This window comes from Uranotaenia lowii, chromosome 1, assembly GCF_029784155.1.
Source record: "Uranotaenia lowii strain MFRU-FL chromosome 1, ASM2978415v1, whole genome shotgun sequence".
In the NCBI taxonomy this organism is placed as follows: Eukaryota; Metazoa; Arthropoda; class Insecta; order Diptera; family Culicidae; genus Uranotaenia; species Uranotaenia lowii.
The window spans coordinates 4,865,109-4,882,620 of record NC_073691.1 but is presented as its reverse complement, the minus strand read 5'-3'; the positions used below and the strand labels follow the sequence as shown (position 1 = coordinate 4,882,620).

General features: G+C 37.4%; 1 protein-coding gene across 4 annotated transcripts in view; it reads left to right on the top strand.

Moving 5' to 3' along the window:
• The window catches only part of LOC129754032 (mannosyl-oligosaccharide alpha-1,2-mannosidase IA), a 67,622-nt gene that overhangs the window by 12,917 nt on the left and 37,193 nt on the right, over positions 1 to 17,512 (top strand). The window lies entirely within an intron of this gene.

The window sequence follows — 17,512 nt, the reverse complement described above, 5'->3', positions numbered from 1 at the left end:
TACAAAATTTTGTTATTTTTTTTTGCTATTTTCAATGTTTGGCATTGTTTATCGTCATCTGTTCCAAATTCTACCCGTAAAATGTCTAGGAGTGTCAATTGGTCTCAAACTTATAGTTCTGAAAACTATGTGACAAAACTCAAGCATGATTCTCTGACGATATTCCTCTACAATAATTTATTTTCACGTTTATGGTGTCTTTTTTTCAGACATTTAAAAAAAATCAGTATCTCAGAAAATTTGTCACATTATATTGAGAATCATTACACACAACGCACTTTCGCAAAATAAGTTTAACATTCAAACTTCCTTATTTTTTTATTTTCTAAGTTTTCCGTCTCATGACATAACTTGTTGCACATAATTTCTAAAATTCACTCGGTCCACGGCAACTGTTCTCCAATTTCTTGGGCATCCCATATTTGCCAGATCACGCTCCACTTGGTTTAACTCTAACCAAATCGCTCTTTTCGCTCCTGCTTGTCTCGTTCCTACCGGATTCATAGCGATACCTGTTTTGCAGGACTGTCGTCCGGCCTTCTCGCCAGCCTTCATCACCTTCTGGATACTGGGTTTGCCGTAAAGTCGTGCGAGTTCGTGGTTCATCCTTCGCCTTTACACTCCGTTCTCTTGCACGCCATCAAAGATGGTTCTTAACACTCGTCGCTCGAATACTCCGAGTGTGCGCAGGTCCTCCTCGGGTAATACCCACGTCTCGTGCCCGTAGGACAATCGGTTTGTAGAGACCATAGTAGACACGACTTCCGCTGATCATTAGCTGCCGGATCTCACGGCTGGTGTCATTGTCTGTGGTCACCAGTGAGCCGAAATAGATAAAGTCTTCGACTCTCTGCATAATTAATCCTATTCTTTCTGCTTCGCTGTTCAGTTTGCGGTAGATCTCCTCCATCGCCGCAGATGATCTGTCGACTATATCAATGTCGTTGGCAAATCAAATTAGTTGACAGGATCCGTTGAAAATCGTGTCCCGCATTTCGCCCATCGCTCGTCGAATAACACCTTCTAGCGCCACGTTGAACATCATGCAGGATAGACATCGCCTTTTTGAAGTCCCCTGCGCGATTCGAATGAACTGCGTTCCATCCATCGTTGTCCTAATCAGTCTGGTCAGCTTCCCGAAAAAGCCGTTCTCTTCCATGATTTTCCATAGCTCGTCAAGGTCGATCGTGTCGTAAATATGCGGGTTTGAAGTCGATGAATAGATGGCGCGTAGGGGCTTGGTGTTCACGGCATTTTTGGAGGATTTGTTAAGATCAAGTCCGTCATAGACTGTCCCTCCATGAAGCCGGCCTGATGACTTCCAAGAAATCTGTTTGCTTGTGGCGTTAGGCGGCGAAGTAGAATTCGGGATAGCACTTTGTAGGCGGCATTGAGGCCAGTGATCGGTAGTTCTCACAGTCCAATTTGTCGCCCTTATTGTAAATGGGGCATATTACCCCCTCCTTCCACTTCTCCGGTAGCTGTTCTGTGTCTCAGATCCGGTCCATCAACCGGTTTAGGCAATCGGCCAACTTGTCCGGGTCCATTTGAATGAGTTCAGCTGCGATGCCATCCTTCCCAGCCGACTTGTTGCTATTCAGCCGGTGAATGGCTTCATCAACTTGGCTACGCCGGTGATGTAACTTCACCCACCGTCTTGACTTCATGTGCGCCGTTCAGGTGTTCAACAAAGTGCATTTTTGGCATAGAGTAAGCACCTCTTCTTTGGGTGTATATTTTGTTACGATGGGATTTCGCACGAAGACAAAGTAAAGATACAAGCGTTTCCCCAATGTTGACATTGAGCAGTTTGCCGGCTAGCTCAGTCATAAAACTTTCATGTGATTTTAGATTAGATTAAATAAATTTTAGTTTATTGGCATTTTTCAATTTCTCAACAGCAGGAAACTTCTCCCGCTTTTGCATTCGATGTACATCAAAACAATCATTGGTCTGGCGCTTACTTTGTGGCCTCTTGGTCACCAGAGGGCTTCCGGAAGGAAGTGACATTTCTCCTATTCGAACCCATAACTTGCTGATCGCGCGTCATCGCGAACACAGAAACATCTTCGGTCATCACCAAACCATTTGCCATCGTTATCACTATTGGCTGCTCCATCCAAATCCGGAATGGCATCCTTCTTCGAATGCGGCCCAGAGTGAGGGAGGACCTTCCTCTCGAGAACCAACTCCACTAGAACGCGCAGCTTCTGGTCGTCTCGATCTTGCAGACCGCCCGAGCGATGCCCGACTAGCAAGAATTGGTTACTGACGGTTCCACAAAACGATTTTCTTCGGCCGTTCCTGCACACTCATGCTGCTCCAGCTGCCGATTTATCGATACGATACTTCCGGCTTTTGGAACCCGATCCTCTCGGCTGTGATTCGGAGCATCTTTCCGGATAGTACGATCCAAATCTGCTAAGTTTTGGATCAATCCTTATACCAGTTCTAAAAAAAATTGAGTTAAAACTGGTATAATGGACCATCAATGCGGTTGCTTTGGTCGGAATTTGGGTCTAAACCGGCTGTTTGAACCACGGATACAGGTTCTGTTATAAAGCAAAAAGCTTTCGATTGCAGTTGCAATGACAGATTCTGCTGATTACGTTGACAAAAAAAAGCATACAAGGGCCGAGTTCCCGTTGGGCCGTTTTACAGTTTTCCAATGCCGTTTTTCTCAATTGAACTAATGCAAATGGAACGTACTTGCTATGAACGACAGATGTGTAAATTCCATTGAAATTCGTCAGCACATAGTATTTATTGGAATCCATTAAGATTTTAAAAGATCTTTCTTTAAAAAAAACATTTAAGATGTATTGAAATTTTTAATTGGAGAAATGAAAAAAAAAAATTTAACCTTCTTTTAATTTGCGCATTATTCTTATACGGTGTCAGATGTTCTAAAACTGGCGCTATAATCATCTCTACGTGAATGTATTTCTCCTCCTCTACTTCCTGTCCGTTTGATGAACTTATCTAATGAAGCTCAACAATCTTATGGCGTGGTTCCTCCAAATTGCTTCTAACTTAACCCCCCGTCAGTCTTCTCTTACGTACGTAAGCCTCAGCCTTGACTTCCAGCAGGCCCGGTTTCGATAGTTTTTTTTTTGTCTTCTCTCAATTTCATTTCATTTCTCACTTTCCATCTTTCGGGCTATATTTAGCAACCTTGCTCTATAAAATACGGTTTTTGCATAACGTGCTTCATCCTCGCTCTCGACGCATGCAAACATAACACATGCAAATGAGTCAGCAGCTCGATTCGACTCAATGCCTCAAGCCACGCCAGTTGAAGTTGTAGATCAAGTTCACGCTTTTGCTCTTCTGTGCATTGGAGAAGAATTGTTAAATAGGTTTTGATTTAATCTTCTAGAAATACCAATTGATTCTGGATATGTGTAGTTTTTTTTTCCTAATGAAATACAGTTAAAAAAAGTTAAAACAACATGTTTAAGAATTAGAAAAAATACCTAATAGGATGCAACGAATAGCAAACGCCAATTGTCGGACTTTGACGGTTTCTTTCTACTCAAACCGGTTACAATCGCGGCTGTTGGCGTGGTGGGGTTTTCCTCTGAATATGGCAAGTTTGCGAAAATATAGTATGTATGTACCTATATTTATATACATTCTAATCAGTGCTGGTGATAACAAGACTTATGTCGACTGGCATATTTTGCAACGTCTTTTTTTCTCAAACAAAATGAGGAGCAATTTGATAACCGGACTCTTTAGATTTGCTCTACATTGAGCAGCAATAATCCTAAAATAGTAATTAAGAACAGTACAAAACAGCAATTTTGAATAGCTGATGGTGTCACTTGCAAGTTTGTGTTGCTGGTTGCGGTTCAGGTAGGAGTCAGTTACGAAAAGCACACATCGTGACTTATGAATAAATACGTCTTATTACTAAGGTATCTAGTGTAGAGCAGCACGAAAGTTGGGCCGACTGGTGGAGGCACGTGTTTGATTAGCCAAACCAACAAGACAGGAGCTCAATTTTAAATTCCCCTCCTACATCAAGAACTTGGTACACTTACTTGCAAGTTAATGCAAATTCTACATACTCTATTTGTTTTCCCTTTTCACACCAACAATTTCCTTTGTGATGGTTGGTTGAGAAGGTTTTTTATTTAGCTTTAAACGAAATGCACGTTTGCGATTATTCAACAGTATCACCAATAAAAGTTGAGAAAAAAATAATGAAATTTTTTTGAACTAGCTATAAATAAGTGTCTGTAGGATGGCTGAGTAGACTTTGGAGAGTCTGTTCAATAGAAAGTTTTTTTTTCCTGGCAAATTAAGACCTCCCCAACCAATTTTTCAATTTAAATCAACGTTATGGCTTAAAAAGCCGATCAAAATACAAACAAAGGCTGAACATAAGGCTATGATAATTTAGAATCCGGGCAGTTACAAACCGATGTATTTTAAAAAGTATTCATTTAATCTAAAACTTTCTATGGAGGAAATTAAGGTGTTAATAAATATCATATTGAAATGTAAATGTAAAAATATAAAAAAAATGATTTACTGTTGTTTTCAAGAAATACTCTTACCTTATCATAAAATCTCTTTTTTATCTTTGAACATTTTTTTTTTTCAGATATGTATTGATCTATTATTTTTACCACAGAAGCAAAACCTTTGCAAAATCATGATATTTTACACAAATTTACTTGGAAAAACCAATTGGAATCTGGTTTAAACCTTTTCATGAGGAGGCATCTCGAAGAATGTGACCTCTTAAATTCGGTTTTAACATAAATTTCTTTGTCCATCAGAACACATCTCTCACATTGCGTAAAAACCGGTTGCACAGATTGCGATCTATGGAACTGCTCATTTTTAGTTATATGCTGGGTGTCTACTAGTCAGAAAACACTTTTTGTCTGCCGGAAAAGGATTTACTGCAAAGTTAAGGAGTCTGCATTAAGTTATCCCCAATAACCATACACTTTTACCATAGTTGAGATCAAGGGTCCCACTGACTACGATGCTTGGTTTGAACTTCTTGAGCATCCTAGAGTTGGCGTCTTATGCTTCTTAATCATTAGAGCCCAAAAAAAATTTCAGGAAAAATCAACAGTTCATAAGTTGTTAAATCGACAATGAAAAATTTTCAAGGTGATTGTGCAAATTTATTTTTATCATGTCTTTTTGCATTGTAAATATCTCAAACACACGTAAGTATAAAAATCTAAAATTAATAGGCAAGATAGTCCTTTTTATAACCAACACAACGCTGCTAAATTTAAGCATATCCAAGCTCTAGTAACGTAGCTATCACCGAAATAAAGTGTCCGGAAACTAAATGATCATAGCTTCAGACACATTTTTAACATTTCTGCTAAGGTTTTAATTACGTGAAAAATCGAAACTCAAATGAAGGGGAAACTTGAGAAGCAATGTTTACATCGTTTTATAGTAGGGGAGAGTGGGGTATCGTGGGCCATGGGGAAACGTGGGCCACTTTTAATATCTCAGATATGTGTTGAGATAAAAATATCAAACCGACTGTCATCGTCGTCGCTTTGCGTGAGCATATATTTCTATATGTTGTTGACAGAAAAACGCATCATATGCTTCTTTTATTTATCAAGCTAAAAAAAGTTAGAAAAATTTACTTACATAATTAAAAAAACACCCGCTAATTGCATCGATGGAGAACCTAAAGTGCATAAGGAAAATATGCTCATACGCTTATGATCTTAGTTCTGTCATGATCTCATGGAATTTTTGATGAAACATCAATAATCACACAAACGCAACCAATTTGCAAATCATAGCTTGTGGGGAATCGTGGGCCATACATCTCGAACCACCTATATTTTTATGTTTTTATACACATTCAGAACTTAAAATACGTTTTTCATATCTGTAAAGTTTTCTTATGCCAAATGAAGAGTTATGAGAAATATTTTGTCATCCTATATAAGAAATTTTGCCAAAACGTTTGCGAGTCAGGTTTTGGAATCTATTCGATCATACACAGCTCTCTTTTTTATTTCATGATCTGAAATTGCTTTAAAATAACGGAATGAATTAGGAAATCACAGTTTTGGGTCAACTCATAAACTTTGCATGTGATTTGGTCAATTTGGATTTGATGGCCCACAATTCCCCACCATTTTTCAAAATCCAAAAAATATTAACAGTCAGAATTTGGAAAAAATAACTTATAAGAAATTTGAAAAAAAATACCTTATGATACCTTGAAAATGTATAAAACCATACCATTTTTTATTTTCATTTTATCTTTTATAATAAAGATAAGATTAGGATTATCATCAATCATGGTCGAAACTTTTTAATTATTCGTCTAACTTTATAACTCAAAAACTGCACTGTAAGAAATATAGAATAGATATTCAGGAAAATCATTTTTAGCAAATAATGAAAATATTTCTAGAAAAAAGGGATACTCATTTCGCCCACATGCCAAAGAAGCTCCGAGCTCAAAATTAAAAATAGGTAAAATGGACCAAGTAATATGGGTGATTTTTCACATTTTTATTTCACGGTAAAAAAATTGTGCCATTTTGCTTTTCTTCTAGAAAAAAGTAAATTTTACCTTTTTCGGATTTACAGACCAAAAAGGTACAATTTTTTATTTAATTTTGAAATCATTCACTTTTTTCAAATAAAAGCTGCAACTTTAGTTTTGAAGAGCACCCCAAAGATAATTAATTTAAATTTTCCTGAAATGATTTTTTTTCTATTTTTGAAACCTTTTTTAAAAATTTGTTCTTTAATCATTGTTTCGGAATCCAAACACTGCGCATAGATGGCGTCGACCCATTCGACATCTTCTCGACTCGCTGACAATCATGCTTCATCACGAATGCCTTATGAAGCAAAACGATTTAATTCTAGGAACGCAAGAGGTGCCCAAAACCAAATCTACAGCTTATTTTTCTCTAAAGTAGTGATAATTGTTTATCAAATATGGTTCTTAGTCTTTATCCCGGGAAGTCCTAGTAGCAAGCTTCTCTAAGAGTCTGAGTCTGGGCACTAATTCTGGGTCATATTCAATAAGGTTGATTTGCGTCGCGCCGAATCAACTCGCGAACGAATTTATTCAGTTGCGAAGCGAATGATTACTGAAGTAAACAATGACTGAAAATCGGGAGGAGAAAATCAGGTAACACAAATAGAAGCAAAAATCATTGTCAATAGTTCACTTAGACGGCGCTTCTTTGTTTCATGTTTTGATTTTTAAGTATAACAAGCAAATATCAATAGTTCACTTAGACGGCGCTTCTTTGTTTCATGTTTTGATTTTTAAGTATAACAAGCAAATATCAGTAAGCTTGCACTGGAAGAAGGGAGGGACCTCAAATACTCCTACTTCTTGGTCTACTCTAAAATATGGTTATTGTTAATTTTGCTGAATAGTCTCCAAACCATCGAGTATTATATCATTACAAAAAGCTATAGCTGAACTATGCAAGCACTTCCTACAATGTATTTTTAAAGACAAAATAAAAGTTCAATATTTCCGCTTTACGCTTACTGACTTTAAATCAACATCTATTAATTACATCGTGTTTTAATTGTCTCCGATGTAATTTCTGGAATTTTGGTCATTTTGATATCTAGCACAAAGTACAAAAAAATGACAAAAAAAACAATGAATACCTAAACCAAATATAGTAATAAAACCAATATACCTCACTCTTCAAAAAACAAGGCGACACATCTAGAACGCCATCATGTGGAGAAAGTTCCAACTATCACGTATAATCTTCGACGATCTGAACTACTTCTGGCGGATTTCTGACTTGTAGGTGGTGCTGTTGTCGCTAGGGGTGGTGTTGATGGTACTATCAGTGACATCAGTAGGAACTTTCGTCAGTAGGTGGTGCTGACATGCGTGTCCTCGATTAGATGTATGGAGAAGGCTGACAGTGAGGTATATTTGTTTTACTATATTTGCCTAAACTACAATTATTCAAAATTTTTGAAAATATCTTCAAACTATGAATGAATGAAAAATAAAACGAAGTTGTGCAGAACCAATTCAAGGGATTTGGAACGATTCAGTTATTTTCCACTTGACCCGCTGCATCTTATGAAAGTACAACATGAAACGGACTCACCAATGAAAAGTCAGGTTTTCGCGGATCTGTTACAGTAAGTTCAGATCTTTCATTCCCGGGCCATCTGGGGTCGATTCTTGGGAAATTCCAATCGAATCTTACAAAATTTGAATATTCTTGATAAGCGGCACCTCCATGCTTGTTAAACACCGTTATTGTTATAATGATTCTGTCAATAATGTCCTTTTTCAACCACAGCCTACTGTCTGACCAAACAGGACTGGAGTCACAAATATTCTAGAAAAAGTTGGGAACGTGTTTACACATTTTTTTCTGATGCCCGTTTTTACCAATACCATATATTTTGTAACTCGATCTCTTCCTTTATTCCAGCTTAGAGCAAGTTCACTGGTGTTGGGAAAAAGTGGTAGGAATTTTGACATTTTGAAAATTTGACCATGCAAAAATGTTTTCAAGATCTTTGGGCGTTGTATTTTTTTACAGCACTGTTTCTATTTCAGCCGTATGTGATAGAAATATTGCTATTTTTGCATCACAGCATGCGAAACTACAACACGTGTTGTTAAAAAACTTGAAGGCCACAGATCTTGAAAATGTTTTTGCATGGCAAAATTTTCAAAATGTGCAAAAAGTGACAAAATTTCTACCACTTTTTCCCAACACCAGTGAACTTGCTCTTAGGAAGCAAGGAAAGTTTGACTGGTTGATTTTACAGCATTGATATTCCAACCAGGGATGCCAGGTGTTGAGGATAAAAAATCTGGTCAATTTTGAAAAAAAGTCTGTGTGTGTCTGTACACAAGGAAGATCACAAATTTGGTGCTGAACAAAAAAATTTTCGATGCCTGTTGGGAGGATTGGGAGAGGGGGGGTGTTGTATTCGGGTAATTTTCGAATTGAGAACTACATAACTAACAGTGTTTCCTACCACGTACCATGCCGAAAAAAAAGTTTATGAATGATTGGTCGAATACCCATGAATACAAGTGAGATCTACAGTCTAATCTGGCACTTACGGATCAAATCCGATACATAAATATTGATTTCATCACTCAATTTCAAAAGTCTGTTAAATCTGGGCACTCTGAGCAAAAATCTGGGCAAAATCTGTGTCTGGCCAATATCTGGACGAAGGGTCAAAAGTCTTGGTTTTACAGACAAATCTGGGCACCTGGCAACCCAGATTCCAACGCTAAAAGTGAAATTGGCACTTGTTGTGCCTATTTCTAGCGTCATCAACCTTAATCGAGGGTGGGTGTATCATCATTGCAACCACCAACTACTGGAGGCATGCAACTGGAACTAGGTGAAAGTAGCACACGATTGCTGCAACCCGACTGAGGGAAGTAACTATGTAGAATGGATAGATGGTGGTAAACAAAAAAGTAATTCAACTAGGCGATAGAAATGAGGGAAACAAGAGTTGGTGCAGGCTACTGACAAGATCAAAGCCCGCGACCATCATCTTCATCATCGACGGTCGACGGATGTAAACATCTCAATTTTACAAGTGTGAAATCTAGCAACGGACTTGTCGACGACAATGGTGTGAAACGGGGCCGCTCGTAATTGAGAAGAAAAGTAATAGGGGACTACTTAAGTTTTACTACACATGCTACGCGAAACGCACGCTGGCCCGGTGTAATAGAGAGAGTGATTTTTCAAAACGGCTTCAGATGATAATAGAAAATCTATTATCGCCGCTCACCCTTATTGAGCTGTCTGAACCATTAACCACAAAATCGGTTTGTTGTTAGGTTGTTGATGAACCTTCCGATAAATGAAGCATTGCGTGACGGAAAAAGCGACAAGCATTTTGCATATCATTTCCTTCCTCAGTCAAGCTTGCACTTTTTCGGTCGATTCACATTCTTTGCTACTGATGGGAGGAGAGAGTTGATGCATTAATTGAAAAGAATCTGTTTAATCTTCCCGAAAATTGAGATTTGATCACTTTTTCATACCAGTTGATAGTTCACTAATTACCCGTGTAACTATGTCGTTTGTATTAATTAGTCACATGATCATCAATCAGAAAGACTCTTGGGAAGTTAATGAGCTCTTGGTAAAAGCTCTAGTTACACTTTTCGCAGACGAGAGTACTGCAAACAAATTGAATTCATTAGTTAATGTATGTCTTCATATCTTAAGTTAAATGTGCAAAAAGCTCAAGACATCTAACCATTAGAGTTTGTCTTTCGAAGACATGATTTTTTTTTGTCGTGTGTTGCAATCAATACGTGCACAGCTGGCCGTTAATAACGGTATCAATTAAATTAGCTCATGGTGTGGCTTTTATTGCTATGAATGTCGCCATCATACTAGCGATTTTAATCAAGACAAATCATCTATGCCGTGTGGCATCATCGAATAAAACAATTCAATTCTCTATGGCCTATAAAAGACAAAATAATGAAGAATATAATCATATTCGTACGATTGAAATCTAAAAAAAAATGTTAATGACGAATTTTGAAAATACATTTTTGAATCAATCACATACAGCATTGAAGAGACTTTTCATATAGGGAAAAATGCTACGAAGTGGTAAATTCCCGGAAAAAAAAATTCAAGAGACTTTTTCGAGAATAGACGAGCTCTTCTTACTTCCGACTTGAAGACGTGTTCAAGATTGAATGCGCCCGTTAGGTAGGCAACCACGTTTACTTAGAAAAAAAAACTACGCTTCAAACTAAAACGACCAACTGCTTGCAAACGTTCATAATTATTTTTTATCGCCTTTCATCGCCGGTTGTGCGGCCTGCCGGCCGGGCAATCATTGCTAGAATCGAATTAACACATGCTCTATGGGACTATAGGTACTAAATGAGTTTTCAGTACCTATACGATTCGTTTGAAATAGCAAGAAATTTGCAGGATTTTTTTTCACATATTCTCCCGGCAAAACTGTCAAGGCCTATCGGCGGGGACGGAAGCAACTTCAACCTGAACGGAAGAGAACACAAACTGGGAGCCTCGATGGTTTCCCCGAATTCGATGTGATACGCCGTTGTTCAATTGTTGGTATGTTTGTGAAAGCAATAAAAAGACACCACCGAAAGTGTTGTGTTTATTTGCGTTTCGGTTGAAGAGTCATTTTGTCATTGTTGGTTTTGGTTATTTTTTGGTAATTGATTTTTTATTCTGTGTTATCTTTTCAAGTCTACCGTGCAGAACAACTATTAGTTTATAATATACTTGACTGGAGCTGGAGAATTTCCATGTTTGTTTCGATTGACTGCACCCGTTTTGTGTGATTCGCAACTCAATTTTCTGATTAATACACCGACAATCAATTTTACAGCCAAAAATGCATTTTAAAATGCACAAAACCGACAAATTTGATATTTTTCTTTAACGTTACAAGCCTTTTTGTAAAAAATATAACATTTATGCATTGGGTTCCTAGTAATGCTTACAGCAAAATTCCCTCTGTTAAACAGGATGGTCAGCAAATCAGGAAAATCGGGAGTTATGATGGCAGCCAAATGGGCCATCGAATTTAGAAAACCGAAACCGGAATTTGTCGGAAAACCGACTAAGTGCCATAAGTCGAATTCTGACCAATTTTTTTTCGAGATAACACTGGATCCCGACGTTTCATGCATTTCTAAATCATTGTTCATCAAAATTAAAATTTCGATTTTAAATTTCCTTTGCCACCCCCTTTGATATTTTTTATAGTTTTAAGGTGATTTTTGACAAAATTATTTTTCGAGATAAACAACACCTAGTGGTAAATTCCTGGCAAAAAAAAAAACTATTCCATCACTGAAACCTGCGTAGAAAACCTTATTTGAACAGGTTATGGGCCCAGATACGTCTGGATTGGAATAAAGCATTAGCCAAGAGTAGTAATCTCAAGTACTAGCGCCCAGGGCAGAGGAGTTCGTCAGGCACAGAAGCCAACCAGAGCGCAGAGTTACTCTCGATGCCTTCTCGAACTACGCTGTGAATAGTAGCGTGAGTTCTTTGCTAAGAACCGGAAAGAGTACTTCGGGATCCGAAGCCGAGATTGGTCAGCGCAGGCAGGGAGAAATGGTCCAGTCCAGCTTGGATGAAGCTGATCGCCGCGGGGTTCACTCTCGTAGTGTTGTGCTTCGCTGCAGTCAGCATGCATAAACTCAAATTCAAGTGTTGAAAGCCTTACCTCATTGCCGACGTCAGAGCCAAGTTGGACAACGACTCCTGCCGGGGATCAAGATCGGAAGAAGAAGCTCGCTGAAAGAGCTCATCTTGCGATATTCAGCTGCGCTGCGGTCAGCATGTGTTTGCTGATTTCCGATGGCTGGAAGAAGTTGGGTATTATTCTGCGACTCGAGTGACGTGACTCACAAATTTGTGTGTCGATGAGTTCTGAAGACCAATAACAGCTCATCCAAAATTAATGAGTTTCCTCTATCAAAAAAATTAAGTTATGGTCAAACATTGGGAAAAAGGTGACAATTTTTGATGAGATTTTCTTTAGAAATCACAAAAACATCACCGTTATCTGAATAACTTTATGATTTTTAAAATTAAATTTTTGAAAATTCTAAGACCACTAGAACTTTTATGTTCATCTTTTATAAGAATTTATTATAGTTTTCGATTAACTGATAAAATATTCATTTGTGTATTTGCAAACCGCAAAATCCATAAAATTTCATTCCGTTTCCGTCTTGGGCTCGAACTCAGTTGCTTCCTGAGCCGATGTCCGTGAGTTCGAGCCCAAGAGTAAACATCGATCACAGTTGTACAGGATAAGTTTTTCAATGACTGTCCGCCAATTGCATCGTTGATATAAGTCGCGAATGACGTTAAAATGTTAAAACGACTTTAATCGAAACAAAAAAATCATTCGGGAAAACCAAAAAAACGCGAATTTGAAAATGGAAACACGCTGGTCATCCTGGTTAAACGATTCTTTTTGTTTACTGAAATCATTGCCAAAAAGGATAATCAAGCTAAACTGACGTTTAATAGCTATGTTGAACTGTGCCCAGCTTGAAAGCCACACAAATTTTGAACAACAATTGCGTGTCTGTGACATGACACTCCACCAATTAAGCCTACGCTGGGTCTAGCTCGCCAGAGTCTGTGCAGTTAAAAGTTCTGCTCTGTTAACAAACTGCTGTCACATTTATCCAAGAAATAATAGTCGTTCATCATGCAATGTCGTTTTTTGGTTAGATTTCAATGTCTATGTTGCGTGTTGCTATGTAGGGAAGATTTTTTTTATTGATAAAAAAATCATTAAACATGAAGTTAATTTTAATTTTTAAGTTAATCGTGGGTTATGTTTACTCCACACTACTATACGCTTAAGTAGATCGTGGGTATTGTTTATGCACAAATTTAGTTTCGAGACATTATTTCCTTGAATAATAAATAATTTTTTTTTCCAATTTAATACACCTGTTTCCGTTTTCTGCTAAAATTGACATTTTCTCTTCTTTTTCAGGTAAGCTTCAACAGTTCCTTGTATCCCATATACATTGGTATGTACACAAACCTAAAAGATCGAAACAACCGCTTGTTGTCAGTGAATTCAATCGAAAACACATCAGCCACACCGTTACATCACGAATCGGGAGATGGGATTTTTTGCTTTTCCCTTATACGACGTTAATCGAGCATTTTTATTATATGGTAAAAACCTACTCCGTTTATAAAAGTGCCAACTGGCAATCGCGTTGTATGTTGCTACCGATCCGTGGGTCAACGCCAGCGATAACAGCAACCGATTTGAAACAAAGACCAGGGTATGGTAGTAGCGATCAGCATTTTGCTATGTTATCAATCCTCGATGGTCCCACTTTATTGTATTTGCCAGCGAATTGCTGAATGGTAACGTGGAAGAGAGTTGAATGAGATCCAACGATTTATAACCGTGAATCGATTAGCGGAAAAGTTCAGTTTGGATTTATTTTTATTCAAAGATTTTTATTCAAAACATTTTTTTTAGATTTGTAAGGAAGCGTCTAAAGTTATACTATATTTAACGCCTTTGAATAGGCAAACCATTAGTCGGAAATAAATGCTTTCGTCAGAGATTCTAAACCTAGTGTATTCATATCGAGATTATCTCTACTTAACTTTTTTTTCTGACTCGTTATTCAGATTCTGGTAAAAATACTGCCTTTTACTGAATGCTGACAATTAATGCAGATCTCTTGAAACCTGACCTACACCTAATTAACCTCACAATTAAAATTGGAACTCCTCATTCAACCGGAAGAGATATCTTCCGAAACAGCTCACATGCACGCGCACGCACACACACACAAGCCGAAGCTGCAGCTAATGAACTCCGGACGTACGCGTACGCCCCCTTATGTATTAGCTCGCTGCTCATTCACACCACAGTTATCTCAACTCAACGCCTAACTAAAAGTGGTATCCGTATCAGATCCATCTCAACCCCATCGGGTTTGGTGGGAGTAGAGAGGAAAAAAAGCACATACAAAACGAATCATTCAGTGTCAATGTCACGGGGAATGTCGATTTTTACTGTACGGTACTTGTCAACTGCCGACGTACAAGTACCAGCCTTACTTAGAGAGGCCGACAGTTGCACCGGATAACTGGTCGTGTGGTGTGTATGATGAAGGTGTGTTCATTCGGGGCAACTGCATTTCACTTTGTTGGAGATATGAACCTACTATAAGAAGCCGAGCGTTGAGCCGTTTGCGGTTCCGTTCGAAATAGGACTAGCTAGACTATCGAGCAAATCTCTTGATGAGAGGTAAATTATCGCCCGTTTACTTCCGCGTACCTACTGCACTCGGTGGCTTCGAGATGTGATAGGCGGGAAAACCTGTTTTTGCGGTTCTGACATTTATTTATTTTTTAGATTAAATTATGTATAATATAAAATAAAGCTGTCGCTATCCAAAAAGAAGCTTCGAGACTGGATTGAATTTGAATATTTTTTGCTGTTTTAAAACATGAGGTGCATCGAACATCAACAAAGTGAGAATTTTGGTTCGTACCAAATGCCATTTTTATAGCAAAAAGAGGCTATAGCTAGTGCTTATAGTCCCCTACAGGAATATTCCTCTAACGGTCGCCATGTTCATAATTTCACACTCATTGTTCCTTAAAGTTTACAAATAATGATGTCGAAATGTTCTCGACCAAGTGAGGAACGCACATTCCGCAGACACAGGCTGGTTGAAGATCATTTTATTAATTTTTACCGTAAGTCAGTCCCCACAGTCAAGTGTGTACGTACGTAGTCCATCTTAGCTTTGAGCTACCTTCTAGTTACGAACGGAAAAACAGAAAAAACCGTGAAACGCCACCACCAACTTAAGCACGTTAATGACGCTGACCTTCGGGCTGGTCACCTTTGGCTGGGGTAGGATTACCCATTCATTGGAACCGGGTGGTGGCGCGACGCTAATTGAGAGTGCGAGGAAGGCAGTTCTTAAGCTACTGAAGTAAGTTATTTCGTTGCTTGTAGGTTCATAGGAATCACCTAGCTAGCACGTATTTTTGGTATCGTAAGGCTTTAAACAGCAACTGCTCTATGTTTACATAGTTTGATGTGTTGAAAATTAGTATCTAGTGACTCAGCGTTCTGAACCCTGATAAAATGTCAAGGTTTTTCTAAAGGAATGTGTACTATACGCATGCTCATACATACGATCATACACGAAATTTTAGAAATTTACGCTAGAAGTTTATTCAATTTTTCAGTCAAGTTTTTCATGATTTGACTCAGTATCATTATGTTTAAGCAACCGATAAAAAACTGTTCCTTATAATTATACATACTGTAGAATATTCACAAAATAACTGAGAACTTGAAACTAGGAAAAACTGTAAGCAAAGGGAATAGTTTTACAAAATCATGTGTTCATCAAAAAACAAAAAATTCAGAAGCTTTATAAAGGCGTTAGTTTTTTTCTTTGATTAATATACGGGAAGCGAAAGTGAATATTTTGTGATTTTTTCCACAATGTGCGTTTTTCCCATCAAATGTTAAAAATCACGCACACAATTCAGCACCCAAATTCAAAATTCTGATTTCAGAATCCAAATTTTAAATTCAGAATTTTGTTCGAGGCTCGGCATACTAGTCCAGTTTCAAATTAGATTCATTACTCAGTTTGAAAATTCAAATTAAAAGATCGGATCAAGATTTCAGGTTGAAGATTAAGAATTGTAAATCAGAAGTCGAACTCAAAATTGAAATTTCAAATGCAGAACTATAACCGAGATTGAGATCTAAAATTCAGAAGCATAACACATATTCAGCATTCTAATACTGGACTCGAAGTAAGTTCAAAAACTTTGAACTCAAATCAGAAAGAAAGTATTCATAAATCAGTTTCAAAGTATGAAATCTGAAATAATAGTTCAAATGCCATTCTCGAAACATCTGTAAATCCTTGTCACTTCCTTTATTTCCTGTCTTTTATAAAAAAAAATAGAATTTTCGGCAAAAGCTCATTTAAAATCTGTTTTTTTCCCATCTCATTTTCCTTATTAACTTTTCAAAAATGTGTAAATTTGCATTAGAAAAATGCTTCGAATTTTTCGTTTTTTTTATTTGAATAAATTTCGACGAATAGAAAATTTAGATTCTCTAGGTCATAGGTCGACAACCTGCGGCTAGCGAGCCGTATGCGGCTGTTTGGAAGTAAAGCTGTGGCTTTAACTCACTGCGCAAGTATTAAATATTCTCTAACTAAAATTTTAAAAAAAATTGCTATACCAATAATTGAACCTGGAACACGAATTTTCATAGGTCAAGAAGAAAATCTTTCAAGATTACATCCGTTGCAGAACAACGTAACCCTCATTATGTTTTATGTTTTAAGCACTTGCAATCATTTTTTTTGCTCTCTTTGAAAAATGTTCAGTTGAAATCTCCAAAATCGTATTTGAACCAATAAACCATTTCGAAAAATATTTACAACTTTGACTCGTAAGAACTTAAAAATATTGGAAGCCACCTCAATCCTATCCTATTTATTTGAATTGAAAACGATAATTTTAATGTGTTTGAATGTATACCTGATAAGCATTTCAGATTTCCCGGTTTTCACCGGAATTGTACGGATTAAAAAAAATGGAAAACACCCGGTCCAGTCCGGTTGCCTGGATATCGAGGTAATAAGCCTAGTTTTTTACTCGGATTAGATATTAATAATTTTCGCAAAATTCCAAATTCAGAACTTGTTTAAGTAAATTAAATTTGCATGTTTTTTTTTTTTTGGAAATTTGAGATAAGTTGTGCCTCGGTAAAAAATATTTTTCATGTCTTTATTTTTCAGCTTTTCTCTTATCTTTTTATAGTAAATAGCTAGATTTTGGCTGAACTGGCCCGGTTATTGCCCGGTTATGAGTTTATAATTTAGAAAACCCAATGCCCGGATTTGCCTAGCCAGGATACGTACAAAAAAACTGGAAAGTTTGCTAACAAATAATTAAAAAAAAAAGTAAAAAGATAC